At 40.1% G+C, this 18,716-nt stretch overlaps 1 protein-coding gene across 2 annotated transcripts in view; it reads right to left on the reverse strand.

Moving 5' to 3' along the window:
- LOC117002510 (contactin-6-like) overlaps window positions 1–18,716 on the reverse strand; it is a 122,648-nt gene that overhangs the window by 79,543 nt on the left and 24,389 nt on the right. The gene's annotated exons all lie outside the window — the stretch shown is intronic.

An 18,716-nucleotide genomic window follows, 5' to 3' on the forward strand; every position in this document is an offset into this window, starting at 1 on the left:
GTAGAATTGTGCAGTTGTGGAATTGTGGAACTGTGGAATTGTGGAACTGTGGAATTGTGGGACTGTGGAATTGTGGAATTGTGCAGTTGTGGAATTGTGGAATTGTGGAACTGTGGAATTGTGCAATTGTGCAATTGTGGAATTGTGCAGTTATGGAATTGTGGAATTGAGCAGTTGTGGAATTGTGGAACTGTGGAATTGTGGAATTGTGGAATTCTGGAATTCTGGAATTGTGGAATCGTGCAATTGTGCAATTGTGGAACTGTGGAATTGTGCAGTTGTGGAATTGTGGAATTCTGAAATTCTGGAATTGTGGAACTGTGGAATTGTAGAACTGTGCAGTTGTAGAATTGTGGAACTGTGGAATTGTGTTTGGTGCTCCCTGGTCACAGCACAGTCCAAGGCAATCATTCACCTCCTTCCTGAGATAATATTTTTGTATATTTTATGTGCACTTTTTATATACTGGCCTGGGTTGTTGATGGGGTTTTTGCTTGCTTGGTTTTTTTGGTGTTTTGGGGTTTTTCCCTCTCTCCTTTTTCAATCCTTTTAAAACAGGAGTAGCATTACATAATCAACCTTTATTTCCTACCCAAAGTGAAATGATTGAGTGCAAGGCAAACCAGAACTGTTCTGTATTTTATGGTGATCTTCCTTGTTCTGGGGAGGAGTGGACAAGAAAATTTGTTCAGAAAACCATGAGGGCAAGGCAGAGCAGCTCTCTGGGATGGTGCCTGGCTCTGTTTAAATAATCCTTGTTTCTTGTCCTGCCACTCTTCTGGGTTTAGTCCCTTGACAAATTTGAAGACTTCATTTTTCACTGTTTCTACAATTGACCCTTTGACTTGTCTTTTCTTTGGGAGGAATTTTCTTCCCTTCTGGGTTCATTTCCTCAGTCCTTGTTACCTTCCCAGAACTGCCAGAGAGTTTTTCTGAAGCCACAAAATGACCCAGGGATCACTGTTCTGCATTTTAAATCCCTGTACCTGCCTGGACCAGTGGTGAACTACCTGATGTACATAAAAACCCCCAATTCACCTCATCAAAATGTAAATATTTTGGTAAACCTGTGATTCATTTCCCATGTTTTTTCTAAATGGAATTTAGACTCATTTGTCTTTTGCAGACTATTGAATATCTTAATTTTACATCCCCTTCCCATGTCCTTAATGCAGCAGGGCCTTCAGGTGTAGAATAAGAACACAATATTTTACTCCTTTCCAGTGGGCATGTCACAGTCCCTGTCACAAAAATACTGCCCATGAATTTTAGTAAAGGCAGCTTCTTGCTGTTGTTTTGTTTTCTCTTTAATATCCTTTCCTTGCTGGCTGATCTGCAGCAGAGAATAACATCAAATTTGTGAGAAATGATGTGCACTCTCAGAGCCAATGGTGTCCTAGGAGTCCATCTCTTATTTATAGAAAAGGTCAGGCTGGTCATTTCTAATTTCCTGATGCATCCTTTTGTGTTTCCTATAGAGAATGACCATATATTTCTTCTCCATCCTCCAGGTTCAATGCAATCACCATGATTTCTCCAGAGATACACATGACAAATGCATTTTCGTGGGGCTGTTTGCTTTTGTTAAGATTTAAATAGTTCAGATTCTTTTTTAAAAAATCAATTGGAATATGAAAATTTGATTAAATGTATTGTTTCTGTACATAAAAATGGTGTGTGAATCCTCAGCATGGTGCTGGAAAGGAAATACAAACCCTTGTTATGGAATGTTTGATAAGAAGTTAAAATGTATTTCTTTATGATGCCAAATCAGTTTGATCTCCATAAAGACCATAATTATGGCAGCCTGAATTCAAAGCTAAAGCAGGAAAATGAATCATCATTCCTTCTTTCATTACATGATATTGTCTTCAGCCAACCCAGGGATTTACACAGTGCTAATGGAAGAGGAGAACCCTGGATTTTCCATAATTAGGGAAGGAGCAGGGAGGGTCCCAGTGCTTCCCAGTCACTGCTTTATGGGCTGGGGGTGGGTCTGTCACACCCTGATGCTCCTGTCAAATGGAGTTAAAGAGGCTTTACTCAGCCATAATAAATATTCAAATATTTATGCTCCAGACAAAGGGCAAGAAGCACAAATCTGGAGTTCACACTTAATCAGTTTAATTTCCAGCCAAGTCCTGCTCCTGACTCTGGCTGGCCTCAGATTCAGCTCCTTGTGAGGTCTCTGCCCAGCTGGAAATGCAGAAAACATTCCAAGAGCAGTTCAGGCTGGCCCAGGCCCAGGCTGGGATGTGAGTGTGGATAAACCAGGAGCCCAATATTGTAAATTAGATGAATTTTATCCCTTTGCTATACAGATCTTCCTTCCCATTAGGATTTTTTGCAAAGTGGAAGTGGAATTACCATCACTCCAAGCTGCTTGGTGACAGCAGATAAAATCTGTTTGGTGAAACTCAGCAGTGGCCCAGAAATATTGTGATTTATTTGCAAGGAAAGAGTTTAGGTTTGCCTGGGAGAAAAACCAAATTCCAGAGGATTCACTGCTCCAGGAGCAGGGATGGGGAATTCTGGTGGCTGGGAGCACAGAGAAGCTGTGGCTGCCCCTGGAGCCCTGGAAATTTCCAAGATTTGGAGAAGATTTTGGATCCTTACGAAAGATCATGAGAAGCTTCCAAATGCAAAACTGCCATAATTCACATCAGCAAACCAGATAAGGAGGAATTTATCCAGGCTATTAAGTTGCAGGAAGGCTGTAAATTCCAGGGGTAGTGAGTTTCTAATGAATCTTCCTTAATGTGCCTTAGATGGAGCTTCATATCTGATCCAAAACATTAATATGACTTTATGGGCCAAAGCTGACACCTGATTAAGAGGCGTCTTTTAAATCAGTGTGATAGTAAAACACCTGCCAGCTCCACAAAAGGGATGGGACAGGTGAATCAGACACTTCCCCCTTCTAATGACAGCAGAAAAATCAACTTACTCAAAATCTGTCTAATTTTTCAGCTGAAGACAATGGGTGATTTTTAATTGGAAGATGGGGAGTTTATGGGCCCACAGATTTTTAAATGCCATGGAGTGTTTCCCTGCAGAGACCACTAAGGATGGGATTTTGTCAGAAGCAGAATGAAATTATCATTTCTCTCCTCAAAGGTCTGGACCAGGGAGCTCACAGTCTTTAAAAGGAGCCTGACAGATGCAAAATCAGAGGTAAGGGATGAGACACTGCTTGTACCACCAAGTAACACCCATCCCTTCCAGGAGTCGGATTTTACACTGCAAGAGAAGATGGGAAAAGAGGAGGCAGGAAAATGGCCATGAAAAATTTCAATTTCTGTGGAAAGCAAAGCACTTGTCAGGAGCACAGGCAGGATTCCCTCTGTCCCCCCAGCTCTCTGAGAGTGGAGCAGCCACACACACAAAGGCAGGTCTGATCTCACAGGTTTGAGCAGGAAGAAGCAACCCAAGACCTGCAGGATTTTCCCAACTTTGATGTGTTTTCTCCCTTCAGATGCTGCTGTGCAGAGCTCCAGAGACTCAGGGCTCCTTTCAAGTCCCAGCTTCTGTTGAAAGAGTCAAATTGGGAGAACTGGTGGAATTCCACAGTGTCTCTTAGCAGACACCAAAGCAGGGAGCAGTTTATCTCCCTGTGATGTTGGGACAGTGATGAAGCACAGGGGGAAAGTCCTGGCACTGCTGAAGTCAGAAAAACTCTCAGTAGTGATGGGGAATTTGGCACTCGGGGTTCATGGATGAAAATGTCTTTAAAAACACAGCCAAGAGTGCTAGGCTTCCCTTTCACAGAATCCTGGGTTGATTGCAGAAGGAAAGCTTCCAAAGCAACAAACTCCACATCCTCAAGTGTCACATCCACACCTTTTTTGAACCCTTCCAATGCTGGTGACGCCTCCATGCCCTGGGCAGCCTGGTCCAATCCTTTGGAGCCCTTTCCATAGAGAAATTTCCTCTAACAGCCAATCCAAACCTCTCCTGGTTCAACTTGAGGTCATTCCATCTGGGAAAATTGTGCCCCTTCCTTGAGATTTGAAAAATGGTGAGGGCAAGCAGATGGAAGGAGGCTCAGGGGGAATTTGGCATTTCCCAGGAGCTGGCACTCCAAGTGTCCCCTCCTTTGTCCCCTTGTCCCACATGTGATGGATGGATGCTGCCTGAGCCCCACTCTTGATTGGAGTTTGGAGCTATAACTTTTATTTAATCAGGGCTCCTCCAGCCCTAACTGGCACAAAAAATTGGAAATTTTTTCAGTAAGTTGGTTCTGCACCCTGTCAATTTTATTCCTTGAGAAATGAGTCAAACATCCCAATATTTTTCCTGTAATTTAAACAGGATCTCTGTGGTGGGGCAGGTAGGGTGAGCTGAGGCTGGTGTGGCAAACAACATGTTCAGGTTCTGCACTGGCTGCAGTTTTCCTTGGGTGTGAAAACAAACAATCAAGCTATAAAATACAAATTTAATTCCTAATATAACTGTTATTGTCAGAACCTAGCATAGAAAATTAGGGTGTAATATATCACAGGTGATAATTAAGGAAGGATAATGCAAAAACTGTCATAGTCATGAGAATTATGAGCCTTTTTCAATTAAATATATATAGTGACAAAAGATTTTGTCAAAATGGGATACTCCCAACATTTTTTTAAAGTTCTATAATAACCAGTATTGCTTCAACACTTTCTAGGAATATATTTGTGTAGCAGTGAATTTATTACCCATCTAACAGATACACACATTCTAATCTCAAAATAATTTAGGATGGATCCCTAAATGCCAAAATATGACATTTTCTCCTGGCATCACCCAGTACAGCAATCAAACCTCAGATTTGTGCTCCATACAAACCCCCAAATATTCCCTGAAGATTCCAGAGTAGGAGTTCAAGTTGCAGAGAAGGAAAATTGCTCCTAATGGATGGGTTGTGGAGAGCATTCAGTGGAGCTGCACTGATTTAAGCTTTCGGCTGGAGATGAGCACAGATTTATGAACAATTCATTGTGGGGATGTGTGGAAAGATGCTCCAGCAGAGGGGCCATAAATACACAATGTGTCACCTGTATTAATAATGGAATATTTTACTGGAAAATAAACAAACCTGTGAGCAACAGTGCTGAAATTCCTCCCTGGGCCTGACTTTTTTTGGCTTTACAAAAAGACTTTGTGCTATTGTGGGAGGTGTAGATGAGTGAAGAGGTGAAAATCTCCTTTTCATCAGCGTGGGTGATTTGTTTGGTGTCATGAACTTGGGCATGTCCTTCAGATGGAGAGCTCTGGTGGGACAGACATAAATTATGGAGACAGATATCCCTGATGGGGTTGGAGGGATGTGCCTTTCTGATGGATACCAATCCTGACATGCCCCCTTCTCAAGGAAACTTCATCAGGTTTTTGTGTTACTGGGCAAGATGAATAAATAATAATGAACCTTTTCCAATCTAGTGCATGGCCATTTTGTTCACTGTAATTTCAGTTCTAAGGGAGCCCCAGATCCAATGACACATTCTGTTTGCTGCATTGTACTCCTGTAATATTCATTTGGCACTGCTGCCAAGCTGACTGAAGGCTTAATTCAATAATTTATACTACAGGAAAAGATAACAGCTATATCATTTAATATCCTGCCACTTAAATAAAGCCAGCACTTTGTTTCTCTCAAACTTTTCTCTGTGCTTTGCTCTCTCAGAGGATGGGGAGTAACTAAGCTCAGATGATTTTTATCACTGGAATTTTGTGTGATGACTCCCAAATTCCATTGATAGATTGTGGGAGAGACATGGATTTCTGGACATTAAATTAATACAATTATGCAGAAGTTGATTTATTGTTTAAATTTAGTTTTAATTATATACTTTAAGACTACTATTTATGTGATTACATATTATTTGATTGGAGATTTTTTTTTTTTTTTATAATGCATTTTGTACAAGGCCCCCACGTATTCTGATTGGTTACTGTTTAGGTTTTTGTTATTTACTTTTAATTTAGTTTTTTTAATTTTGGCATCCTGGGGTTTTTTTGTTGTTTTGTTTTTTGTGGATTTTTTGGGTTTTTTTTGTTTGTTTGGTTGTTTTGTTTTGGTTTGTTTGTTTTTTGTTTTTGTTTTTTTTTAATTTAGTATAGTTTATGTTTTAGTAACTTTGAAGGGTCTCAAAACAACTTACAGAAAAATTCTCCAAAACTGTCTCCCCCCTGCACCTGCTATAAATATGATTCTAAACCAAGAAATACACAAAAACAGCCAAGCATGAGAAAGTACAGCACAGTACAGGGAAAAGCATCTAAATAGCAAAATATGAAGAACAATAACTAAATAGAGATTGGTTGGTGCACACAACCCAAACCATGGCCTGGACTTGCCCAGACACATCCAAGGCCCAGACTTGCCCAATATTAGTACAATAATATCAATGTCTTATCAATGTGAGAGAGCAAAACATTGACTTGAATAAGCACAAAACAACACAAGAAACTTCAGTTCTGCTTATACAGAACAAGAGGGAAAAATACAGGAATTTGGGGAAAATTCAGACCCATTTGGGGAAATTTCAGACCCATTTGTGTCTTTGGAGCCCTGCACTCCCACCCAGACTCTGGGGACAAGGGAGAATTTCTGCACTCAAAGATCCAGCCCCAATGGAATGGAGAGAATCATGGAAAAGTTCACAAATACTTTGAATTTACTACAGCAGAGATTCACCTTGGTTTCAAGAGGCCACACTTGGTAATTCCCATTTATGCCCAATAGGAAAATTGTGTTAATGTGAACTTGTATTTTGGTTCTGCAACACTGAGAGCCCCAGACCTTGCAGAAATCCAAATACAATCTCCATTCTACAGCACTGTAATGCAGGTGGGTGTTTAAACTGCTTGTACAAGTTATTTAAATTTGGTTTATTTGTTTTGAATAACTGGAACAAAATGGCTCCTTCCCAGATGCTTGTTTTTCTCACTAGGGCTGAAGTGAGAGGCATGAATTAAACCAGCCAGGAATTAGCTGTAAGACCCTGCCATCAGCAATGATTTTAAAGGTTTATATCCTGTGATAACACTTAGAAATAATTGAGATCATGAAGATAATAGAAAAACCATGTGGAGACCATTTATTTTTGTAGCCCAAATTACTGCCACGGCAAAAATTCCTCGGGACACAGAAAGATCTGATCTAGAAATTTCAGGCTGCCACCTACTTCTTGCTTTCAGATGATTGATAGCTCAGGAAGAAAATCTTGGGATATAAATCATCTCAAGCAATGATCCAGGCAAGATTAAAAAACTCTTTATTTTCTTACATATAATTGAAGAGGAATGCAAGGGATATTTAAAACATTTTAAACCTAAGGCAGGTCCTGATTTAAATTAGATTAATCAGGCAGAATATTATCAAAATATTTATTATGTTGACTGACTGCTTTGCATGCATTTGTCATCACAGTGCTGGCATCCATTTGAAGGACTAAAACTAAATTTGGAACTTAAACTTTTAGGGGGAAAATGGTCTTTCTTAACCAAAAATCAGGTCACAAAATGGACAATTGGCCAGTGAAGATCTGCCTGAGATAAATCAGACCTGGTGTAGCTTTGTTGTGGCTGTTTGGGTATGAATTTTCCTGGCCAGCAGCACCTGCAGATGTTCCTCATCTTGAAGATATTTATGTTTAATTCTTATTTTGGCATCCTGGGTGAAAAAATAAATAAATAAAAAAAAAATCCCAACTATCATGAGCTGCAGAAGGGAAATAGAGATTTAAACAGCAAAATGTAGTTGGGATTTCACAGGCCATGGTTTTATCCTTTGATTCCTGCATTCCAGAAACCTGCTAAAAACGGAGGTACAATCACTCCCCAGGAAAAGGCAGCATCATCCTCTGCTGTGGAAAATATCAGGCAAGGAAAATATAATTAGCATTGTATATTCTGTTATTGTGTCTAGCACGCTGAAAGCTCCCAGGCACTTTCAAAATAAATAGAATAAACAGAGATGAATGAAACTGAACTCTGCTAAATATCATCAATGAGGATCTGCTTTATTACTGGCAATTAAGAAGGGAAAGTCAAAACACAAGCTCTCATTATCACTCATTGATTAAAACCCAGTTAGAACATTGCAGTCCCGAGCAGCCCACTGCTCTGCTCAGAAAACAGCACAATATTTCAGAAATAATTAGGAACACGGAGTTAGTGATCAGCCTTAATGTTCCCCAATAAAATTGCCAAAGCAAATGATTATGGATCAGCCAAAAGACACTATTTGAAGCCATCATCTTTTGTGGCTGTTTAATACCTCCATGATGATCTTTTCTTTTTTTTTTTTTTTTTTTGAGCAAAAGCAAATGAAGTTAAAATCCTTCCAGTGATGGCACCCTGGAATTTAGCAGAAGTCATAAACATAACTTTGCAAATGCTCTTTTTTTTTGGGTAAATGACTGCCAGCCATTGAGTTGCTCAGGCAATTTTAGTCTCTGCTTTCTATTTTAAAGGAGCTAATATCAACATTTCTGATGTAGAGCAAGCTGGGAATGTCTCACTGTTAAAATGACTGTGCTTTTCCATTCAAGGAAAAATGACCTTTACCTGATGTATTCTTTAAAAAAAAGAAAAAAAAAAAGACACTATAAACAACAAAACCCAGCTGAAAGGAGATGGGAAATGCAGGCTTTACCTATTCTATCATAATTTTTTTTTTTTTTTTACAAACCCATTTTTTTCCAGCTGGGATTTACATTGATCCCTCTACACTTTGGTTTCTACCCTTGCCCATTATTTCAATTCAAGTCCCTGGTTTTTAAAAAGCTCTAAAAAAATAATTTATGTCTTTTTACCCACCTGGAAACACTGGAGAGTGCAGGAGAAAAAGTGAGTCCAGGTTTAGGACTTCTCAGTCCATTGAGTGCTCTGTGATTTTGTAGAATTTTGCTGCTTGGGTTGGAAACAGAAATAAAAACCAGACGATCTACACTCAGAACGGCCTGATGGGAGCTTTAGCACCGGGCCAATAATGAAATGCAGGGAAAACATTTCATATCTATTACTTTGGGGTAATTTTTCTCTAATCCAAAAATCACAAAACCACTGTAATTCTGCGGAAATCTCCCATACTTGGCTGGCATATTTTCCCCAGCTCTAGGAGGAACTGATAACAGGCTGCTGAATTACTGCTTAATAAAGCACTAAATGAGTGCCATCCAAGATAACGGGGCATTAAATGACGGCTATTCAGGGAAAAAGTAGAAGTGCAGAGAGAAATGCAGGAGGACTCTTTGCATAGAGGGAAATTGGATTAGTCATCTCATCTCTGCCAGTGGTGGAATTCAAACTGCAGCAGATTGGGGAAAAAAAAATTAAAAAAAAATAAAATAAAAAAGGGGAAGTGTTTTGATGCCAAAGAAAGGAGGACACTCGATGTAGGGGCTGCTTGTCATCCCCTGAGCTGGGACAGAATGTTTAAATGGTGGGGAAATGTGAGCAGTGAAATGGAATAAATGCAAAGACAAAATAAAATAAAATGCAAATAAGGAATAAAAAATAATAATAATAATAATATATGGAAGAGATTACAAAGCAAAAGAAATAAAGATATATAGAGGTGGTAGAGAATTTCAGTATGTGAAGACAGAAGGGCAGTGTTGAATTCAGACTGGATCAAGGAATCACTGAACACAGAATGGGTTGGAAGGACCTTAAATCCCATCCTGTCCCACCCCTGCCATGGCAGGGACACCTCCAGTGCCCCAGGCTGCTCCAAACCAATGTCCAACCTGGCCTTGGGCACTTCCCATGGGATTTCAGAGCTGAGACACCTCCAATGCCCCAGCCTGCTCCAAACCAATGTCCAACCTGGCCTTGGGCACTTCCCATGGGATTTCAGAGCTGAGACACCTCCAGTTCCCCAGGCTGCTCCAACCCTGTCCAACCTGGCCTTGGGCACTTCCCATGGGATTTCAGAGCTGAAGTGCCACTCCTCCCCTAGGGATGAAACCCTGCAGACAGCACAGAGGGGTGTGAGGAGCTGCCCTGTCCCTGCCATCCATCAGAGCCTGGTGCCATCCATCTCCAGCAGGACGTGTCCCACAAGGCTGCTGAGAACACATTTGCTTGACTTGTGCTCCTTGGGAAATTGTCTCCTCCTGACTGATGGTCGCCGTGCCCACGGCGCAGCATCTCCAGCAGAGTTATGACAAATCTGCTCAAGGCCATATTTCTGGGCACTGACATAATCAGTGATGGATTCAGCTCTAATTTCAGGAGATTTAGGCTGCAGGGTTTTAAAGCACAGAGAGGAGGGGGCTCCGTGCTCCCCCTCCTCAATAATTGCATCCGACTGAATTTACAGCACGTCCTGGCTCACCACATTCATTTTCTGCCTGTTTGTGTTTTCACTTCCCTAATAGCTTAAAAACTATGCAGACATTTGGGTAAAATGTCAGTGCAATACAATAAATGTTTCTTTGATTATTTTGACTGGCAGTGGACATCCACCTTTGGGCTGCCAACAATTCTCTTGTCTCAATTTCTCCTATAAATTAGTTGTGTATATGCACAAGCACTTTACTCATATCAAACTGGGACTGAAATCTTGATTCAGGTTTGGTTTCCTTAAAGTTTGCATGTTGATCATGTGGTTCAGATTTTTATTCAAAACTCTAACCCAAGTTATTTCAAGGCACAAAATGCGAATCAGGCTGGATTCTGTTCATAGGATTTTGTTCTTTTCCATACAAATTCTAAGTGCTCACCTTTCAGGTCACTCTTAATCTGTAAATGTTTACTTTAAGTGAAGAATGGGCATTTCTCTGGGAAGGAGAGGTTTAATAATACTTAGATATTTCTGCTCTTAGTTTTGTGTGATTACACTTACATCTCTGAAGAAAAGACATTGTTGCTCCCTGCCAGTGAGCACTGAAAGTCAGTGGCATCACTGGCAATAAAACCATTTTAATTTGCAGTCAGGCTGGTGGGATATTAATGAGGTTTACCTTTCTTTAAGGCAAATTTGTGGAGTACATGAGCAGCACCATTTTAATTGCAGCACCAGATAATTCTGTGTATCGCCAACTTATCTCCTGGAGACGCTGGGGGTTAATTGAGTGAATAAAATAAATGTAGACTAATTAGAAGATGACAAGTTATAGCTGATAAGGTCACTTGTCAGGCAAATATGAATTCAGTATCTATTGCATTAATGGTTACATTTTCTCTGGCCTAGAGCAAACTATTTGTGTTTTGCAAACTCACAAATGTACAAGGAAGACACAGAGAAATATCTTTTATTTCTGCCATATTCAGTGCAAATCAGAATAAATCTGAATAGAAAGAGCAATTGGAGGTATCACATTATACTCTGATTTAAGTTGCATTATACCATCAGTGATTTTAGCAGCTTTAGACTAGTATGACTGAAATATGAATCTGACTAATGCTCAGTAAGTTACTAGAGATTAACCCCTACAGTTTTGTTGACATTGTATTGATACTCATTTTTTTTTTATAAGCTGTAGGAAAAGTAATAAATCATCAGGAACGATTTGGCATAAGTGTATGAAGTGAGACAACGTTAGAGGATGAAGAAATTGCATTCCATAAATCACACTGGGGCTGGGGGGAAAGGCCTTCTGAGCCAAAGTTTGGGTGGATTTTACTCTGAAGTGCTCTGCATTTTCCAGGGTGAGCTCAGGGCTCTGGGACAGAGCCTGGCCAAGGTTTGGGAGGGAGGAGTGGCAGCCTGGTATCTGCTGGGCAGTGACACAAAACCAACCCCAGCGTGGGCACCCAGCGATTCCACAAAGGACAAATCAGTCCCAAGGCACAAAATGCTCTGAATTCATCACAGGTTTCATTTTCCCAAACATTCTCCCAAATGATAATGGGCTTTACATCCCCTTTTAAGGAAATTCTGTGGCAAACAACCCACCCAGACTGGAGATCAAAGCACAGAAATAACCTGCCATGGAATTAATCTTCCTAAATGACCTTCCCTGGGATTCAGGGATGCTGCCCTGGATCCCTGGAGTGTCCAAGGCTGGACACTGGGGCTGGAGCAGCCTGGGACAGTGTGAGGTGTCCCTGCCATGGCAGGGAGTGGCTCTGGATGGGTTTAAAATCTCTCCCAACCCAAAGCATTCCATCACTCTGTGATTCCATGACCAGAGAAAGGTGCAGCTGCTGCAGGTGTGTGCAGAACAGCTGCAGCACAAACATCTGCACCTTTTACACCTTTTCTTGCACTCCCCTAAAATGGCTGCAGAAAGAATTGCACAGAAATAAACCCTTTTTCCCCCTGCTTTTCCTCAAGCTGCTGCAATATTCAGGATATGTCAAGGTTCTGTCCCTGAGACTGAGTCCTGCTAATGCCACACACACCCTGGCCATTAATGTGGATTTTCACCCGTGACCTTTGTGTGTCTCCTGTTTATCTGGCAACCAGAGTGAGCAAAGTTCCCAGGCAAATAACCAAGTGATGTTGCTTCTCCAGAGGAAATATTAGCCCAGCAAACAGTGTGACAGATCTGATCTCACAGATGTTCTGTGCAGAGAAGACAATTTAAAGCTGCGGCGATTTCCTTGCTGATACCTTGAAGAGTTGGAATTTTTCAGTCATCTTTCACTTCTACCTCAGAACCCTCCTGCTATTGTGCTTGGGAGCATTGAGGACAATTATTCTGTTTCTAAGGAGCTCGGGGGCTGCAGTGAAAGGTGCATTTGTCATTAAAATATCTTTGTCCATTTTCTTTTTCATTCCCACCAAGAGCAGCTCCCACCACGGCAAAGCTCAAAGGAGTTTGATTAAAATCCTGATTTCTAAGTTGAAATGAATGAGTTACAGGTAATTAGAGCAGGCTGAAAAGCAGGACGATGATGTTTGGAGCTAAACAATGTCACACACAGTGCCTTAATTAGCAGCAAAAGTGATTTAGCAAAGTAATATTCTAATTCCAATCCAATGGCTACAAATTATTAATAACAATAAGCATGGAATAACCAAGATCCACTAACAATGAGATGCAATATCTGTCACAGGAAAATATAGGGTCCCTTTCATAATGAGATTGTAATTAGAATAGAACAATAAAGCAGATATTAATATTGAGCACAGGACAAAATTCTGGTTACGCTGTGCAGAAGGGGAAAAGTGCTGGCACTAAAATTCTACAAGGGCCCAAAAATCAAATATACCAAAATAACACTGCTTTTAATTTTTAATTCTTTTTAAGAGTTTGATCCTAAATATTAATGGAGTAATAGAGAAAATTAAAATTAAAAAAAAATATTAAAAAGCTCTTTGTGTATTTTTTTGCTTTGTTTTGTTGTGGTTTTTGTTTGTATGTTTGTTTTGGGTTTTTTTGTTTTTTGTATTTTTTATTCTTGTTTTTTTAGGTTTTTTGTTTTGTTTTGTTTTTGGGGGTGTTTTTTGGGGGGTTTTTTTTGGTGGTGTTTTTTTTTTTTTTTTTTTTTTTTTCTGCCAGGACCCCAGAGGAGACAACACCGATTTTTGAAACCCCCAATTGGAGTGGGATTGTGGCAGCAAGGTTTCCCCAGGAATGCCAAGTAGGTGTGAATGCCGTGAATTCCAAGAAGTTTTCAATGTTAATTCCTGCTCAACACAAAACACACACATAAACAGCGATCAATAGGCGCTAAATGAAAAAGAAGTCGCCAATCAATAACCCCAGACGTTTTATTTTCCAGCTTCTGCAAACAATGGGAGGGATGAGTAGCCTGTGATTGCGGGGAAGTCACAGATATTGCTGCAGCACTTCAAAGTTTGTGAGCAAGGTCTTCACCCGTGTCAGGGTGTGCAGAGTTTTATTAAACAGCAGGGGAGTCAAAATAAAGGAGAGTTAATTTTTTTCTTATTTTAATTTTTTTTTCATTTTTTCTTTTCTTTTTTTTTTTTTTTTTCATTTTCAAGGTCTGAATTCTGGAAATTTGTTATTTATTTATTTATTTATTCTCATTTCTGCTAGTGGAAAATTCGACTTCAGCTGTTTTTCTCTCTGTTTCATGTAGGATGTAGATAATCCTTGAGGTCCCTTCCAACCCAAACCCTTCAGTGATTCCATGATTTTATGGCCATCATTGCCTCCACAATTAAATTTAGGATTTCAAGTGTCAGTTTTTTAATAAAAAGGGAGTGGATTTGGCTCTTAAACTCCAAAACATCCGTGTTGGTAACTCTGAAATGGGAAATCTCAAAATTCTGGGCAACCTGTGCCAGGGCCTCAAACATTTTTAGGGAACAATTTATCTCTAAAATCTCATCTAAACCTACTCTTTGTTTAAGTAATTACGTAAAACCAGAAGAAATCCTTGAAAATGTTGTGCTCCAATAAACTGTTTAAGTAATATATTATTGTGCCTTCTTAAGTTTAATTCCTTTCTACTTAAATTTGCCATTGTTGACAATAGAAAATGCTCAAAATATTTGAAGTGCTTAATCACCTGCTAATTTCAACTTCTTGGCAGTGATAATAAAGTAAAATTGAATTGTCTTTGAAGCTGTTGCAACAAAAAAAGTGAAAAAAAATCACTTCAAAAGTATCAGGATGTTATTTTACAAAGTTAATGAGCCTTTTGTGCTGGGAGATGAAATGGTTTGATATGAAACAGGAAATCATGTAAAATTTAAATAAAAGGGGAAAAAATAATGTAAAGTAACTAATTGAAAAGATTGGGAAGCAATAATTATTTAAACCAGCATAAAAACAGAAAAGGCCTTTCAGACTGGAGAATTTAGCCACTAGAGCCAGAGAGAAAACCTAAAAGTCTGGTGGATGCACACCCATGAATCCCAGCATCTCCACAGGAGCTGTAAATAACATTTCCTGACAGTGAAATCAATGCAGCTCCAATCTCAAAGTGCACCCTCAAAGCAGCCCCTGAGCTCCACCACGTCTGGGCACTCAGGGCAACCCCAAAAAGGTTTTTTTGTACTGAGAGATGAAGCACAATGAGGGGAATTCTTCTGTAGAGTGAGGCTAGCCCGTGGTGGGGAATATTAAACAGAATTCCCCAGGTTTGGGGTGGTGTGGAGTCCTTGGGGAATGTGAGAGTGGCTCTGGTGTCCCCCAGGGCACAGATTTGAGGTGGGTTTGTGCAAAAGGAACCACCTCAAGTGAGGCTGGATAAAGCTGTTCATGTTAAACTCCTTGTGTTCTCCTGATTCACAACCTCTCCTATGTTTCATCATTTTTCTTTAAATTCTAAACTGCCAGATTTTCGTTAAGGTATGGGTTAAGGATTTAATTACTGGATTGTGGACTACACAAACAGCTTTATCCAGCCCCACTTGAGGTGGTTCCCTTTGCAGGTTTATGTTTGGAAACCCTCAAACTCTTTCACATTCCCTAAATGCAATAATGCATCTCCAGGGCATGGGGCTCCTTTTTCAGGCTTTTTTGCACCAGGGATGGTTGTGGTTCCCTAATGCTGAACCTCCTGGCTCCCCACAGCATGGAAACAAAAGTTTTCAAACATCACTGCTGCCTCTCCTGGGAAGTCACTGTAGCATCAGCCATGTGCTGCCACAGCCTTTAAAATCCAGTTTTTATTTCCCAAACCATGAAAACCTCCATGCTAAGGGACACCTAATTATTATTATCAGGGTCTGACTCATCCAAATGCCTCTGGTTGTTCAGGGAAGCCTTAACATTTCCAGGCTGGACTAGTTCATCTCCACATTTTGCTGTTAGAAATAGCAAAGATGTCACTTGTCTTAAAATATATGGTCTGCTGTTCCATCCCTAAAGGTGCTGTTATGCCAACAATAAATCTGTGAGACACTGCAGGCAGAGTGTGGGCTGTGATGTATTCAATATTCATCCTGCTGTGACCCAGAGGAGGATCAGGACACTTTACATCAGGAAAAGTCTCTCTCTAATTTAGCAGTTTCAAAGTGATGGGTCAGAAATCCAGCCTGGGAGGTTGTGGTTGCATCTCCAATTGATTTGGAGGCAAGAAGCCAAAGGGCTCTGTAAAAATACAGTTGATGCCTCACTTCCAAAATGCAGGCCAGACTGGCTTGGGCTGTTTCTCTTGTCCACAGCCTGATAGAATTCATTGCCATTCTGCTTTTTCCTTGTCTTTAATCCTGGAAATCCCCTTTGCTTCCACGGTGGGGACAAGACCACCAGCAGGACAGGGGACAGTGACAAAGGCCACCTCTCTGTGCCTCTGAAGGGATTTATTTGAAGGGAATCAAACAGCTGCCATTTCCCTTGAGGAATGGGAGGGACAAAACATTTGGATCAGGAGGAAGACACTTGAAATAATCAGAAGGTAATTCCTTATTGACAGAGGAGAGAATGGAGGGACCAGAGACAGAGAGGAGGAAATTTCCTCCAACCTGATGGAAAACCTGACCTGGCATCCACACCCAAGCAACAGCCTGAGGTGCATCTGATGGGCACTAAGGACAGAAATAGGATATTAAAAATTAAAAATAAAATTTTCCCTCGTTAAAATATTCTTGGCAACCTGCTCCAGAGGAAGCAGCTCAATCCAGGAGCAGCCATAGGAAGAAAATGTGAGAGAGTTTTGGTGAGCAGAGACAATTATTTCATTTTATTCAGCACTTTGGACAGGTCTGTTCATTACAACTTCCCAAAATCCTGTCTACATCTTTAATCCAGAAAGTGAAGGCTCTTTCTTAACTTGTTCATATCAAATAATGTTTAAATTTCAACGGTGTCAGGAGATGGTTGTTGTACATCCCTATAGCAAGTACACAGAATTTAAAGTAATGATCTCTGAGTTTATCTTCATCACCCTTCTTGCCTCTGGTGCTCTGCTTAGATCAGATTATCTCATTTAAATAGCAATGGGCTAGGAAAAAAAAAATCTAATCTGCTCCCTCGCTGTGTCACTGTGCATGCATTACTTTATTTTATTTTGTCCCCTAAGGCACTGCAAGAAAACCCTAAAGACCCTCGTTGAGACACATAAAAAAGCTCTGCTGGAAAATAAGAGTTGGAGAGAACATTATTCTTGCCACGATTTTTGCCTATAAAGAGAATATAGAGGGCAGTTTGATTTTTGAGTAATTGAATTGCCATTTTGAGGGGTAATAATATACAGCTCTTCCGCACAGCACATTTAATCCTGAGATTTAAAATTAATTTAGAGGTCAAAATCATTTTCATTCTACATGTCAGGTAGAAGTGAGGTAGAAACAAGGAGGAAATGAGTGACCAATGCCATCCAACATGAATTAACTTTCCATCCCCAGCTCACAAAACTGCTCAGCACCAGGACTGGGTCCTCATCTTCCTCATTTCTGTGATTGCTGAATTGATGAGAGCTTTCCATGTGATAAAGCAGAGAAGTTTTGCCATAAGTGCAGCTTGCCTGTTACCATCAGGAGTGTTTCAGAATGTCATGGAGTGAAAATCAGCTCAGCTCTGCTGAAATCAATGGAGCTCATTAATACCCAGGTATAAATAAACTTATCCCAGAGAAGTCAGGGGAGCTTTTGCTGCTCCTTTAATTGAGAGCAGGACAAAGGGGCTGTTGTGAGCTACTCTTGGTGCCTGGCAATGTGGAACATTCACATTTTTAGCTGTTTTTAAGTCTAAAAGCTGAACGTGTTCACCTAAAACTGAGCTCCCAGTACCTTTAAACTCAGGTTTAAAGCCTGGGACTGGGCTTGTTAAAGATGATCCTCTGGCAAAAATGGTGAAGATGACAAAAAGTTTCGAGAAGTAAAGCCTGGGGGAAAGAAAGAAGGAAAGAAAGGAGAAAAGAAAGGAAGGAAGGAAGGAAGGAAGGAAGGAAGGAAGGAAGGAAGGAAGGAAGGAAGGAAGGAAGGAAGGAAGGAAGGAAGGAAAAGAAAGAAAAAGAAAGAAAGAAAGAAAGAAAGAAAGAAAGGAAGGAAGAAAGAAAAAGAAAGAAAGAAAGAAAGAAAAAGAAAGAAAGAAAGAAAGAAAGAAAGAAAGAAAGAAGGAAAGAAGGAAAGAAAGAAGGAAAGAAAGAAGGAAAGAAAGAAAAAAAGAGGAAAATGTTCTTTTTGGAGATTTTTGAAATCCCCACAAGAATATCTTGTTCCTAACACAGCTGACCTTCACCTCCAGCAGTTCAGACTCCAGGACCACCAACTATTTCCCAAGAAACCAAGGAATTACAAGGGAATCCAGAGCTCTGAAAGGCTGGTGCAAGTGCTTTACTCAGAGTAGTAAGGAAGGGAATGATCTGTGAGAGGTACCCAAGGGGGCAGTGGGGAATTAAAGGGAAGATTTGGGTCCTAAACACAGGATTGTTGAGATTAGTTCAGCAAAGCTGGGTTTAAATGAGCAACTGCTCACTTGAAATATTTTATATATCACAATATTTTATATATTCCATGTTTTTTGGTCCTTAACATGCTGGTTGTTTGTTACTGAAATAGCAACTTTGTATTGATTTAACAGAAAGTCTGATCCTAAGATTTTTTTTTATCCTGAGGTTTACATTTCACATTTAGATAAAATAGCTTTGAGTTTCATTTAAATTGTATTTTAAAATGCTACTGAAGTCTGCCCTGTGCTCTGTTTCTTCACTTCAAACAGCTGCTGACTCATGCACTACATAATTAATTTAAGTATCATTTGAGGTTACTTTAATACAATTTCCTTGTAAGTACATGAGTAATATCCTGGCTATTTAGAGTTCAATACATTAATTGGAGACAAAAGTCAGTTGTCATGGTTTCTATCACAGCCAAGTGTGAGGGGTCAGTCCATCCCCAAATTCATTACAACCTCAGAGAG

This window comes from Catharus ustulatus, chromosome 13, assembly GCF_009819885.2.
Source record: "Catharus ustulatus isolate bCatUst1 chromosome 13, bCatUst1.pri.v2, whole genome shotgun sequence".
Lineage (NCBI taxonomy): Eukaryota > Metazoa > Chordata > Aves > Passeriformes > Turdidae > Catharus > Catharus ustulatus.